This window comes from Otolemur garnettii, unplaced genomic scaffold (assembly GCF_000181295.1).
Source record: "Otolemur garnettii isolate 467f Iridium unplaced genomic scaffold, OtoGar3 scaffold00001, whole genome shotgun sequence".
NCBI lineage: Eukaryota > Metazoa > Chordata > Mammalia > Primates > Galagidae > Otolemur > Otolemur garnettii.
Window position 1 is genome coordinate 26,901,723 of NW_003852396.1, and position 14,544 is coordinate 26,916,266.

Consider the following 14,544-nt stretch of genomic DNA (forward strand, 5'->3'; position numbering starts at 1 on the left):
GTCTCCCCTCGCCTCCACCCTAATCGATCCCTGCTCCTTAAGCATGGCTCTCCCCACCCCCAACAGCAGTCCAGAAGCCCGGGTCCCAGACAAGCCAGCCTTCCGCGCCTCCTTCCCCATGGGGTCCCGAGGTTACACCCCTCCCCGGCTCAGCTCTTTAAACCCCAACCGGTCCATTGTCCTCTCTGCAGCCGCACCTCTCAATCGCCCGCCCCGCCCTCTCCAAGGTAGAGTGCACTTTCCGCAGAGCGCCGCTCTTTCCCGACTCTCTGATTGGCTCCTGCAGACCGACGGCGCGGGGCCCGGAAAGGGGAGTCGGCTTGCGCCCCGCCCTTGCCCGCAGCCGATAAGGGGCGGAGGCTTGGATGAGCCCGCCCCTTTAGGGCGGGGCCGCGCTGGCCGGGGCTCGGTCGCTGGGCGGCGCTGCCTGAGCTGAGCTCAGTTCTGGCTTTGCCTGCAGCTCTAGTGGGGGTGGGCGGCGGGGATGACAGCGGCGGTGGCAGCGGCTGCAGAGCGGGGCTGAGCGAGCGGCTAGCGAGCAGGGGGAAGAGGAGGAAGTGGAGCCGCGGCGTGGAGCTCGGGAGTCAGCCGCCGCGCCGAGGTCCGCCCCGTTTTGCCGTGGGAGCCGAGTCCGGACCCGAGAAGACTTCCCCGCAGGGCTCTGGCCGCCGCGACTCCCTGCTGGCTTCTGCCCTGCCCTACCCCTTCCCAGCTCCGGGTTCCGCTCCTGGACACTCCCAGCCCTGCGGTCTGGGGTGTGCGGCCGGAACGCCCCAAGCCCCAGCCCTGATCTGGTGCACCGGGACAGGACGCTCCTGGCCCCACCATATGGGTCCGTCCTTGCGGGTTCGTTACCAGCCTTTCTATCAGTGAGTGTCGGAGCTCGCCGCCCTCCGCCCTGAGGTTAGCGCAAGGTGGCCCCAGGCCCTCTACTTGGGCTCAAAGGAGCCCAGACACCCCCAGTCTCTGGCTGCACCAGACCTGAACCTTCAGTTGCCTCTGACCCAGTGCTTCGGACTTGGAACCGTGTGAGCGCCCGGGAAGCCCCGGCCCGGGTCCAGCGCTCTGTAAGGGATCCCAGGCGGGCAAGACAGTCGGACTGAACCACTGGGCTAGTGCTGCGAACGCAAGCTACCACCTTCCTCTTGCCCCAGGCGAGGGGCTCAAGTCTTGCCCCGAAGAGAACACAAGGGCCCGCCTCTGCCCCGGCAGAGCGGACAGAGCGAAAGCCGAGGCTGCAGGTGAGAGAGCCCTGGATGCGGGGCAGGAGCTGTCCCTGACCCCATCGTGGCAGCGTGGCGGCCGGCTGAGGGCGCGTATGGGGCACAGGCAGAGGTTGGAACTCGCTAGGAGAGGGCGCGGGAAAGGGAGGGGGAAGGGAGAGGACAGGCACTTATTGAGGGCCCATTGTGTGCGGGTCCGAGCTCCGCCCTTGCACAAATGGTCCCTCATGTAAGGCTCACTACTGCTCCCTTAGATAGGTGTTGTGTACTGTTATGGGCGCTTACAGGTGGGGATACTGAGGTTCAACGGGGCTGCATGACCCTCTCTTTTCACTGTTCTGATGAGACTGGGGAGGAAACAGGGGGTGAAGAGCGGAGGAAGCAGAGTGAGGGAAGAAGCTGGCAAGTAGGAAGGAGGATCTAGGTGGGGCCCCTAGAGCATCTGAGCACTGGTCCTGAGTCTGAGGAGTTGGCTTCTCCTTATCTCTCACTCCCTGGCCGTGTCACCTCCCAAGAAAGGTGATCCAGAGTTGAGGGCAGAGGTGGGAAGCTTCCTAGTCCCAAAGCTTCTCTCTCTTTGGGCCCACATGGGAGAGGGGCTGTTCCTGGGCCCTGTGACATACTCGGTAGTCTCTAAAACACTCTGGAGGTCCTGAGATGCTGCTTATCTGATGCATGGTCTCCAAATTAGAGATGTGGCCACTCAGCACTCACCTAGCTCATCTCCTTCACATTACTAATGGAGCCACTGAGGCTCACCTAAGGGGGGTGCCAGTCTGCCCCAGATCCTAAAGCCAGTGAGTGTCTGAGCCAGAAGCAGACTTGAGAAAACCTTCCCAAACGTCTTTCAAGGTATCCACTCTTCCTCCTCAGTTAGCATCTTCTGAGTAGGTGGCTCGTGTTTTCTCCACTCCTGATATGAATTGGGGGGAGGTGTCTGTGTGGTTGGTGCTGGGGCCTGAGAAATGCCATTAGCCCCAAAGCCTTTGGCCCAGATGGAAAGTCCAACCTCAGTCTCTCCTGAGCAGGGAAACCTGTAAAACACCCCTGGCCCAGGAGGGGAGAGGCTTGCTTAAGTTTTTATGGCTGGGGGCTCCCTAAGCTGGGGGCACAGTCCTAGGTGTCCTGATTCCTAGGTAGAGGGTCCTTCTGCTGTCCCCAGGGCGCCATTTAGGTCAAAGGATATTGTGAAAGAGCCCTTGGCATGGACTCTATAGGCTCTTGTTCTGGGGGGTGGGGAGGGGATATGGCCTTGGTCTGGGCCCTGTGGCCTTGGCTGGGACTAATTAACCCATGCTGTGCCCAGCTCCCTGGAGTTAAGGTGAAACCATCTTAGAAAGCTCTGGAAGGTGGAGGAGGGTGGTGAGAGGTCAGCTGGAGACTGGATGTTCAGTCCCTGGGGTGGAGGAGTTGGGGAAACCTGGAAAAGAAGGTGACTTAGGGGCTTGAGATTCCCCTCCCCCCAACCTTGGTCCAGATATTCAAATCCTCATATTAATCCTTGCAGCTAAACAAAGCTCCTCTTTGATGAAATAGTTTCACACCTGTGATCTCATTTCATGCTATGGTGGAAAGAGCCTGAAACCTGAAGTGAGGCAGAGCAGGGTTGGGGAGTCACAGGGGATCTCTTGGATCCATCCATGATTGCAAGCCCCACCTGTAAAATGGGGTCAGACAGGCTATATGTTACCTGTTTGGATAATGGGGCAATCACATCTGGCAAACTGTCAAGTGCTAAGAGTGCTAAGGGGTTTTCTGTGTTTGCAAGACTGGACTTGTTATTAATGGCTACCTTGTGTGGGAAACTAAGGCTCAGAGAGGTAAAACCATTTACCCAGGGCCTTTGAGTTTGCTTCTGGAACTATGAGTGTCAGCTGCATATCAGGTATCTTGGAAGTGACTTGGATGAGCAAAGCGGCAGCCTGGATGGAACCTAAGTAACTGGTGAGCCACAGTAGTTAAGTCAGATCAGCCAGGTGGGGCATGAATCTGCTCTGCCTCCCACTAGCTGAGTGGTACTAGGCAAAACACTGAGCCCTGGCTCAGCACCTATAGCTCAACCAGCTAAGGCGCCAGCCACTTACACCTAAGGTGGCGAGTTCGAATCCCCAGCCCGGACCCACCAAAACAACAATGACGGCTGCAAAAAAGAAATAGCCGGGCATTCTGGCGGGCGCCTGTGGTCCCAGCTACTTGGGAGGCGGAGGCAGGAGACTCGCTTGAGCCCAGGAGTTGGAGGTTGTTGTGAGCTGTAATGCCAAGCACTCTACCCAGGGGGACAGCTTGAGGCTCTGTCTCAAAAAAAAAAAACAAAAACAAAACACTGAGCCCTAGCTCCTCTGTAAAATTAGAATACTTCCGTTATCAGGCTAAAATGTGAGGATTAAATGACAGACACTAATCTATAGTGCCTGGCCAAATATTCCACTTCCTTCCCTATGAAGAAAAGGAAGCTTGCATTTTGACCAGGAAGTCTGGGAAAATTCTCAAACTTGCCTTAAATTAGAATGTAAACTACTGTTGTAGGCTCAGAGACCAAGATTTGTGCAGCGCAGGCTCCACTGTGGGTCAGACAGTCCTGTGCCAACTCCCCTGGTCTCATGGCCTTCTAAGAGTCTGCTTGAGGACACTGACAAGGGGCTCTGAATTCTGACAATTCCCCCAACCCTGTTGGCTTCATGCTGGGGAGTTGTGGTCGGTGAGCTGGTGTCCATTCCCCTGGGCCATTGTCTGGTCTCCCTAGGCACAAAGGTGCAGTGAATAATTTATTGCTCCCTTCAGCTGGGAGGCAGGGAAATAGCTGTATGTTCAGCTAAGCTTCTGAGCCCTGCCAGAAGAGGGGGTGGCTCCTATTTGTGCTGTTAGTAGTCTTGGATATGATATGAGAGGTGGGGATAGAACAGGGAGAACGTGACCCATCGTTCATTGGATCCACAGAGGCAACAATGGGAACCAAGTTAGCTGAGCAGGATCAAGTTGTGGGTCTCTGTTTTTAAAGAGGTGAGGGGGAGGGGTAAGGGTGAGAAGGGGTGGGGGGCCCTTGAGGATTGGAGTAACCAGGAAGGCTTCTTCAAGTAGGTAGGTGTCTGGGCAGGACGTAGAGGCATCTTGCTGTAGAGGAGAGGTCCTGACATCCCTTCGGTAAGAATCTTGGCTGTGCCCCTAAGCCACTGTGAGACCATGGGCAAGATACTTGACCCTGCCAGGCCTCCATTTCCTCCTCTGTAAAATGAAAGTAGTGATACTCATGACCGTGAGGTCACATGTGTAAAACACATGGCATGATAGGTACTCAGCAAGGGGGTGAACAGGGGTGGGCTAGTGGGGGGGGGGGACGGTGTGGTACGCCAAGGAGCTCCAGAACTCTGGGGTAGCAAGCCTGGGTTTGTAGAGTCAGGAGTGAGGAGAAGAGATGTGAGTGACCAGGTAGGAGAGGGCCTTGCATATTGAAAGCCTCATGGAGTCCCCATTTAGAATCTTCTGTGGCTCCTTTTCACCTAGAAGAAGAAGAGCAGGCCCCTAGTCATGGTGTTCAGGTCCTCTCCCACCATAGCCTGCTGATCGTCCCTCGGGCTCATTGCTCATCACCGTGCCCTGAACACACTCTGTGTGGCCCATCCCTGCCCCTTTGCTTGTGGGGCTTCTCCCATCAGAACCACCATCCTGTGTCTTCTCCACTCCCCTCTTCATCTTTCAAGGCCCAACTCAGGTCATAAACTGAATGTTACCCAGAAACATTCCTGGATTTACCATTACTTCTGCTTATGCCCCCTCTGAATCTTTAATATGTACCAGTAATAGTACCGACTACTCATAACATTTTTACAGTTGATAAAATGTATTTATACACCCATTTACTACTACAAGGATGATGTTAACAATAGTCGATACTCTTGAGTATAATGAGCCAAACAATCTGCTAGGCGCTTTGCATTCTTAGTCACACTAACTCTCAGAGACAGCTACCATTATCCCCCAGAAACTGGGGCTCAGAGAGGTACATTATCTGGCTTAATGTCTCACAGCAGAGAGCCAAGCCTGCATTCATTTGAATTAGAATCTGTGTCCTGTCTTCTCAACTCCACCCAGGTACCTCGAAAGCATACTTTGCATACATAAAGCCTGGACAGGAGCCTTCTCAAGGCTGAGGAAGAGCAGTGCTGGACTTAATATGGCATAGGAAGGACCCCAGGGTGGGGGATCCAGGCACTGGACTCTGGATTGACTGGCTATGTGACCAGGGGTGAGTCAGCTGCTCTCTGGGGTCCTGTTTGCTTCTGTCTATGGGGAGCACGTGGGGTATGAGCTTTCTGCAGTATCCTTTATGACCCTGGGATGAGGAGGAGGTGACCACAGCACCAGGGCCAGAGGATGTGGTGTAACAGGCAGCTGTGATTTTTGGCCTGGCCACTGTCTGGGCCAGCAGGCTCTGTGGGTAGCTGCTGCCTCACCCCACGGAGGGTGGTGGCCTGGGCTGCAGGCAGCATGGTCATTAGCTGGCAGAGACGACCCAGTGATTGGGAGTTGGCTGGACCAGGCCAGGTTGGCAGGACTAGAGGCAGGCAGGCCTGACCACAGAGGGGTCACTGGTGGGGCAGCTGGTAGGGCAGCCAGCTTCTCCTCCCTTCACCCCCTTCAAGACAGTGGCAAGAACATAACAGGCCCCGAAGGATTTTTGGCCAAGTCTTGCCCTTTCTCCTGTTGTGGTGGTTGTGGGAGAGAGCAGTACGTAGTGTCTAACCAGGCCTGAAGTTGCCACCTCCTAGGAGCCTCCAAGACTCCTTCTAAGCAGGTGGCAGCCAGCCCTTCTCTAGGGCTGACCACAGCCCTCTGTTCCCTGACTGTGGGGTTGTGTAGGTCTCTTCCCTTGCCAGCTTGTGAGAACTAGATTCTATGCCCCAGGTGCCTAGGAGAGTGCCTAGCACAAAGCAACCCCCCAGTCAAGGGCGGCACGATAGTAACAGTGTTGTGAGGGGTAGATGACAAGAAAGGAGCAGGGTACCTGTCCAGTTTAGTACACAGATGGGCACTCCATCAGGATGAGTCCCCTTGTATTGGCCTAATGAATGGCCAATAAGAAGCTGACTGAAGAGTCCAGTGAGTGATGCTAGGAGGGAGAGTGTGCTGGGTGGAGGGACGCCTTCCCTTAGGAGGACTCCTGTGTGTCAGATGGGCTTTGCACAGGCACAATTCCCACAACGTTCCCAGTAAACAGCAATGCGTAAGCAGGTACTGTTGGCCTGGGAGGGGCAGCTGGCAAGGCAGCCAGCTTCCCCTCCCTTCACCCCCTTCAAGACAGTAGCAAGAACATAACAGGCCCCAAAGGATTTGGCAGGCCCCTAGGTTGGGACGGGGAGCAGGACCAGGATGTCTGGGGACCTGGGTTTTTCCTCTCAGGCTTTAGCAGCAGAAATGACCCAGTTGGGAGGAGCCATCTGGTGACCAGCTAGCAGATGCTGGGCAGAGTATGTTCTTCCATAAAGGGAAACAGCATTTATTTGGTCTCCCCTCAACACACACACGTACACACAAACACACACATACCACCCAAAATACAACGTGATTGGAGATTCTTATCTGTGGGGGAAACATGTTAAACAAGTACATTATGAGAAGCAGGCTCCTGAGGCAGGGGTCCCATCACTATCTGTGGCTGGTGGTACTGGGTAGGGCTCAAGTGAGTTAGACAAGTGATTTAACGTCTCTGGACCTCAGTTTACCCATATATAAAATGGAGGTAAGTATAGCACCTACTTCATAGGAGTGTTGTGAGGATTAGATGCAAAGTAATGAGTGCTCAATGAATATTAGCTGTTAGCATCTGTACCTCCAGCACCTAGCAGAGGAGCTGAGAGAGAGAACAGGTGCTTGGGACGGACGTTTGGAACGAATCCCAGGCAAAGGGCAGCTGCTCTGTGGAATGAATGAATGAACAGCCTGGTAGGAAGGGTAGGACACAGAAGCAATCACAACATAGACTCTGACAGGGAAGGCCGGGGGCTCGGGCTGCCCAGTGCTGGCTGGGGAGGGAGTTAGGGAAGGCTTCCTGGAGGTGGTGCTCGCAGAACTCACTTTAGACTGCTGTGAGGTCGGCACTGTGAATGAGCTCAGAGAAGTGTTTCCTCTCGAAAGGCAGCTGGCAAGGGGGAGAGCTCAGGCAGACCCCAGGACTGCCTGACTCCACAGGCCTCTCCCTTCCCATACTGTGTCCCCATCTGTGACATTCTGCTTTGAGGACATGAGGAAGGCAAAAAGACAGGTGGGAAGGAAGTGTGGGCTGCCGGTCTGAGACGCCCAGCTCTTCCCAGGCTTGGGACCAAATATTCTACAGAAAAGAATAAACAGGCTTGCTTTGAGTTCTTTTATCTTCTTGTTCCCAAGGCATGCCAGCAAGCAGAGGGGGTCTTCCAGCATTAATCCTGCAGCTGTTTACATTTTGAACGAATGGACTCTTTTTTTTTTTTCTGAGACAGAGCCTCAAGCTGTCCCCCTGGGTAGAGTGCCGTGGCATTACAGCTCACAGCAACCTCCACTCCTGGGCTCATGCGAGTCTCCTGCCTCCGCCTCCCAAGTAGCTGGGACCACAGGCGCCCGCCACAACGCCCGGCTATTTTTTGGTTGCAGCCGTCATTGTTGTTTGGCGGGTCCGGGCTGGGGATTCGAACCCGCCACCTTAGGTGTACGTGGCTGGCGCCTTAGCCGGTTGAGCTATAGGCGCCGAGCCCGAAAGGACTCTTTTAAAAAAATCCCACGAGGAATTTGTCTCACCCTTCCTCCCACCCAGGAGGCTCAAAGAGAAAGTTATCTCCCACTCACAAGGGAGCTAGGACCCCCACCCAAAGTATCTTAAAGGAGACCCACCCCTGGGTCACCTTGAAGTCAGGAGTCCCTTCATGCTGCCTCTACTTGTGGTTGGCCCCTTGAGGACATGCTTGTATTTTGCCTGGCTTGGTTGGGGCAATAGATCCCTTCTCTTCTTAAAGAGAGTATGGGGACCAGGCATGATGGTTCACACCTATAAACTCTGTATTTTGGGAGGCCAAGGTAAAGAGGATCGTTTGAGGTCAGCTTAGGCAACATAGCAAGACCCCCTTTTCCTGTCTCTACTAAAAATAAAAAATAAAAAAGGGTAGGGTAGGGGGTTTCTGAGGTAGGAGGGGTAGCACTGGGCATCTGGATCTATGGCTTTCAAACTTTGCTCCATGTTAGAATTATCTGAGAAACTTTTATTTATTTTTTTTTCTGAGTCGGAGTCTCACTTTGACACCTTGGCAGAGTGCCATGGCATCATAGCCCACAGCAACCTCAAACTGTTGGGCTTAGGCGATCCTCTTGCCTCAGCCTCCCGAGTAGCTGGGACTGCAGGCACCTGCCACAACACCTGGCTATTTTTGGAGACAGGGCCTCGCTCTTGCTCAGGCTGATCTCCAACTCCAGCTACCAGCCTTGGCTTCCCAGAGTGCTAGGATTAAGGTGTGCGACACCACACCCGGACTATCCAAGAAACTTACAAGTCCTGCCTGGACTCCACAATCTCTGGGGTAAGACTCAGGCATCGTTGTAAAGCCTCCCAGGTGATTTCAGTGCACAGCCAAGTTTGAGAACCACCTGGCTGCTCTGTGCAGCAGTCCAGGATGACACTTGCACATTCCCAGGACAAACAGCTCTTTCCTTCCAAAGTTGCTTCTTCCCTGGGGGGGCCTCCCTGCCTGGGAAGAGAAGAGCGGGGTGACTTCGCTATTCAGACAGCCTAGGTGCCAACCCTCTGCTCCTTGGGTGTCTTCTCAGAACCTTGGTTTCCTCATCTGAAAAAAGGTGATAATGAAAGGGACATGGAGGCCAAATGAGGCCATGCATGGAAAGCACCAGCTCAGTGCTTGTTATGTCATCAGTGTGCAGTAAAAGGTCACAGAAACAGCGGCAGAGCTGGGCTGGACTCAGACCCTGAACACCCCACCCCAGCACCCTGAGGCCAGGTCTCTAAGCCTGGGGCTGGTGGAGGAGGGCTCATCACCCAGTCTTGGGGCCCCTCCCACTGTCCCCTTTCTCTCTAAGGGATAAGACAAGGCAGCAAGCTTTGTGCTTTGCTTGGTTTTGCTTTAATGGTCAAAGTGTCAGACTGTCTTTAACAATGAAGCCTTGTCTGAATCTGCTTGTTTTTCCAATCTGGACACCCAAATGTACCGCCCACTTGGGGCCCCTGTCCCACCTGGAACTAAAGAATGTCAGAGGAGATTTTTTTTCCCACCATCTAAGGGAGGGTGTCTAGGGGACATTGGAGCCCTCTGTGTAAGCCTTTATCAATAATCGGCCCTACTTAAGTCATCCAGCTCTGTTACGAGCCAGTTCCATAAAATTATTTCAAGATAGTTACCAGAATGGGTTTTAGAGGCAGAAGGACTTGTGTTTGAGTCCTGGCTTTGTCACCTACTGCCAGTATGACCCTGGGTTTCATTTTATCTCTTTGAACACCCATCGTCTCTACTACATAAATAGGATGCACTTCCCTGAATTGTCTGAGAAGTGAATGAATTTTTTGGTATGTGAAGCCCAGTGGCTACCAGATAGCAACCACTCAAAAACTGTTGGCAGGTGCTTTTTGGGGGGAGGTAAGCTCTGCTTCCTGCTGCACAGCCCTGGCCAGGCCCAGGCTCAAGCAGAGGATACTGCACCCCTTGTCACATGTGTCCCTTCAGACTGCTATTCTTTAATGAGAGCAGATGTAGCTCTAAGGGCTGTTCATGGGATGACTCTAAAAGGGGTCACTGGTGGTGTCTCAATCTCTTTGCTGTCTCCCAGCCTGACCTGGGTGTATCAGCCCCGGGGGAACAGCTCAGGCAAACGTGAGGGGTGTGACAAACCAACAAGGAATAGTGCAGCATCTGGGGGCTAGCAGCAGCTGGGAGCAGCTGGGAGCAGTTACCACCCAGGGCTGAAGGAGCCAGGGGACGAACAGGCTGTGACCTTCAGTAGAAGGACCCAGTCAACCCTGGAGACCTCCCAGGGGGATAAACCTCAGCTGTCTTTCCTTTAGTCCCCAATTTGTGCTTCCTGTTGGGTGCCCCTCCTGGACTAGCTCAGAGCCCTGTGAAGTCCCTACAGGCCGGTCCTCCAGGGCCCTAAGCAGGGTGGAGAGTGGCCTGCAACAGGCAAACTGAAGGCTTTCCTCATCCTGTCCATGAAAAGCCATGGAGTCCACTGGATATGCCCTCCTTAGGACACTGTTCAAGGATCATCTGTTGTTAACTTGAGCATGTCCCTTAACAAATGGACCCTCAGCCTACGGCTCAAAGGTGAACCAAAGCCACGGTCCTCTCAGAGAGAGGAGTTCTGCAGGTACCTATCTTTCCATCTCTGCCTCCTTCTCCAAATCAAGCTGCAGGTGGCTTGCAGGTGGCCTTACTGGAGATAGCTTTATCTCTGGAGTGGGCAAAGGTGATGAGTAGGCATGGGTCAGGTAAGCTCAGGTGCACAGAACAGCAGCCCCAGCCCTGCCACAAATAGCCCTGATGTACTTCACGTACTCTCCTTAGAGCTGGGCAGCCATTGCCACAACTGTAGGGATGGTGCTGGACCCATTTTGGCCTCTGACCCCCAGAAAGGGCCATGCAACACCTAGCCGAGGGGGCCCCCAGAGAGCCTATGTAGGCCAGGTAAGAAGAGTATGGGGCTGGGCAGGCCTGGGACAGTGGGTGCCAGCGAATGCTGCAGGGTCCTGTGATGGGATCCCTGAGTGCAGTGTGTGGGGAGAGTGTGAGATTCTTGCCAAGCAGAGAGCAGAAGGCATCCTGCTAGCAAAGGACCTGGACCTCAGAGGAGGCATGGTCAGGGGAAAAGGGATGTGGCACTTTGCATGGAAGGAACTTAGGAGGCCCCCATGGGGTGGTGTCTTCAGGGACATGGCTAGCAGAAAGTCCATTATGCTGCCACTGGAATCCTCCTGCTCTGGCTAGGACTCTGCAGAGGCAGACTGAGCCCATCCTCCATCCAAATGTGCCCTGTCAGCGCCTGCAGTTAGTGAATCAGGGAATGGAGTGACTAGGTGTTGATTTTCCCCCTAGGCCTTGGGGACCCAGCTGTCAATGGCAGAGCCTATAGCCCAGAGCAGAGTGTGGGTGGGTGCATCATCCTAACTCTCACACTGTTCTTCCTCTCTCCACTTTCCGTGCTCCAGAAGGGTAACTCTGGGTCAGCGGAGACAGCCCTAGGCTGGGCCTAGAAGGCCAGGGTCCCAGCACCCTGTATCTTGTTGTGTAGCCTGAAGCCAATTAATAACCTCTCTGGATCACAGTGTGCCCATAAGGGCTCTGGAGCCCAGGTCCCTCCAATGAAGACATACAGAGTTCTGTCTGAAGACCCTTTTCCTATCTCTACCCTACTCGGATGTCAGCCGAGCTGGAAAGAAGGTAGAATAGGGTCCGGCTGATGGCTGGTGATGGTAGGAGCTAAGTTCACCTTCAGATCAGGACTCCCAAGGGTGGCCATGAGTTCAAGGTTAGGTGGGTGATTCCTGGTGGGTTGAGTAACACCACCTCCTCAGATTTGAGATTTTGAGAGCCTAGAGCACCTCTTCCTACCTGCCCAGCTGAACTCATCTAACTAAAAGGCAATCTTGTCTGTTGAGTCAGTCTTTGGAGTAGACCCTTTCCCACATGAGATCTGCTTTAATCCCTCATTTTTGCAGTGGGAACCTTGGGGTTCACAGCAAGGAGGTGACTGCTCTGAGGTCCCACAGCCCATCAGTGGGGGTTGGTGAGGGTGCCTGGAGCAGCTCCTATGATCCCAGGCCCAGCTGTGCCCTCTAGGTCCTCAGCAGGGGTAGAGCACAGGAGTCAGGTGATCATGAACCAGGTGCTCTTCTGGTCTAGCAAGGTCTGCTTTGTGGGCTTTGAAGGCTCGGCTGGGGCTCCTGGGATTGCTACATCTCTTTCCCTGGGAGGAAGTTGGCCAGGGAATGCCAGAGGTTGAGGAATGAGGAACCCAGGAGTTCTGGGCAGTAAGCCCTTGTGAAATTTCAGCATCTGGTTTTGTGGAGGAACCAAGGCTTGTTTCTTGTTGCCTTTGGACACAAAATAGTTTAACTTTTACAAAGCATTTTGATATCTATGATATCACCAAATCCCCCATGGCAGTCTGAGGAAGAAGCAGGGGACTTGTTTGAGGACAGGAGAGAGTGACTTCTGGCATCACACATTTGGGTTCACATCCTGACTCAGGCAAGTTAGTAACCAGCTGAGATTCAGTTCTCATCTATGAAAGGGATAAATTACCCACAATGAACAGCAGCACCTGCCTTGCTGGCTGTGCACTTTAAGTAGAGAATGTCTGCAACTGCTGGTTCAGTGGCTGGTGCCATGTTGTAGTTTGCATGCGGCCCCACTTTATAGAGGAGAAGATAGTGGCTCAAAGAAGGAAAGTGACTTGTCTGAGATCACACAGTGATTTAGCTTGGTCCTCCAGACTTGTTGTCTGGTGAATTTCTTTCAACACCACCTCCCTGTTTATACTCAAGTGACCTGATATATATTTATCCAAAATCTATACAGGATGCAGTATAATGTGGCATTGTGTCCTCAGTGCCTAATAGCACTTGCCTGGCACACAGTAGGCACTTTAAAAATGTTTATTCTGTGTTGACGAATTGGTATAAAATACAAGAAGCATTTTGCCAGGCAGCTAAGGCTTGTGTCGTGCCCTAAGCTTCCTTCTGCTCCATGTCCCTTTAAAAACAACTGATAGTTTTCGTTGGAAACCTTTGAAAGGCATCAATCACTTCCTTTCTTTACACAGCAAGACAAGGTTAACCAGGCAGGAATGGGCCTTCTGAACCCTGCCTGCTTGGCTGGAAGTGCTGAGACTGCCTGGCCCCTGCACCAGATGACCCTGGGCTGTGTTCAACTCTGGTTTCTGGTTCTTTCTACCTATCCCTTCATTCTGCTGTCCACAAACTGCCTCCAGAGCTGGCACCTCTTTCTTCTCCCTTCTTGGATTTTTTTTTTTTTTTTTTTGGATGTGTGTGTGTGTGTCCTTCCTAATATGTTGCTTCTACCAGTTGGGGGCTGAGAAATAGAACAGTTGGCCTTACTAGAATTGATTCATTGATTCATTGATGCCAATTCAACCAGCCATTGCTGAGTTTGGACTTTGCTAAGGATTCCACTCATCCTCTCCATCCATCCTGACTGACGACCTCTGCAGTGGCTTGTAATCAACTGAGGCATGATCATACCATCCTGGCAGTGCACACAGTGAAATAATGACGCACATAGAAAACTCTGCTACAAGACTCCACAGTTTATAATCTGCCTCTGCTTGCCTTACCATGCTGAATCTTCTCAGCAGCCCTGAGAATAGCAGCATCCCTATTTTGCAAACAATGAAAAATGTTTCATTGGCTATCAGACAAGGGACCTCACCCTGCAAAGCCCAGTAGGGTGAGGTCCCCTGTGTGATAGCCAGCAGTGAGCACAAAATTGCAATGGGAACTCACTTAGGTTTCCAGCCTGGCCTGTTACCTTTGCCCTGCTCTGTACTGTGTTTGCAGGCTGTCACATGCCACATTCATTTTCTGTTTCTGTCACAAAGGATTGGTGGTGGTGGCTGAGGTTGGACTTGCCATCGTAAAATGGTCAGCACAAAGAAGTATGGCCTCAGATGGGTGACAGCCACATACACCCTTCAGTGTGTAGACCTCGTCCCACAGTGGGCCCAGGTGCATCATCTAGTCCATACTTCCCAAGCTGTGCCTTGAGGAACCCTGGTCCATGGAATGAAAATGGGTTCTAGGACCCACGGGTATGCAAATTTGCAAAATGCTAGATCACATAAATCCAAACAGGCCTGTGCAGGTGTTTAATGTGTTGCTCGCAATCAAGGATCTCCAATAGGTGGCATGGTGCACAGCCAGCCTTTCCTAAACTCATTTGAATGTGCAACTTCAAACTTCATTTTCCCGTGCCTACCAAGGATTTTTTTTTTGTCACAGAGCAGGGTCTGGTCCTAATAGTCTAGAGCAAACACTTAGAGAAGAGCTTATGGGCGAACCCTGACCTTGCTATTTGCTGTGGAGGCCTCCAGCTAGAGCTAGTTTCTTGGCCCAGGACCTTTGCATTTTGAGAATGCATCACATGGCTTGATGCCTGTGGCTCAAGTGGCTAAGGCGCCAGCCACATACACCTAAGGTGGCGGGTTCAAATCCAGCCCGGGTCCGCCAAACAACAATGATGGCTGCAATCAAAAAATAGCCAGGCATTGTGTTGGGTGCCTGTGGTCCCAGCTACTTGGGAGGCTGAGGCAGGAGGCTTGCTTGAGCCCAGGAGTT

At 53.0% G+C, this 14,544-nt stretch overlaps 1 protein-coding gene across 1 annotated transcript in view; it reads left to right on the top strand.

Moving 5' to 3' along the window:
- The first annotated feature begins 483 nt into the window (after positions 1–483).
- GDPD5 (glycerophosphodiester phosphodiesterase domain containing 5) overlaps positions 484–14,544 on the top strand; it is an 89,337-nt gene continuing 75,276 nt past the window's right edge. The window contains exon 1 of the mRNA XM_003780893.3: positions 484–1,241. The gene's annotated coding sequence lies outside the window, so the exon portion shown is untranslated. The remainder of the gene's footprint in view (positions 1,242–14,544) is intronic.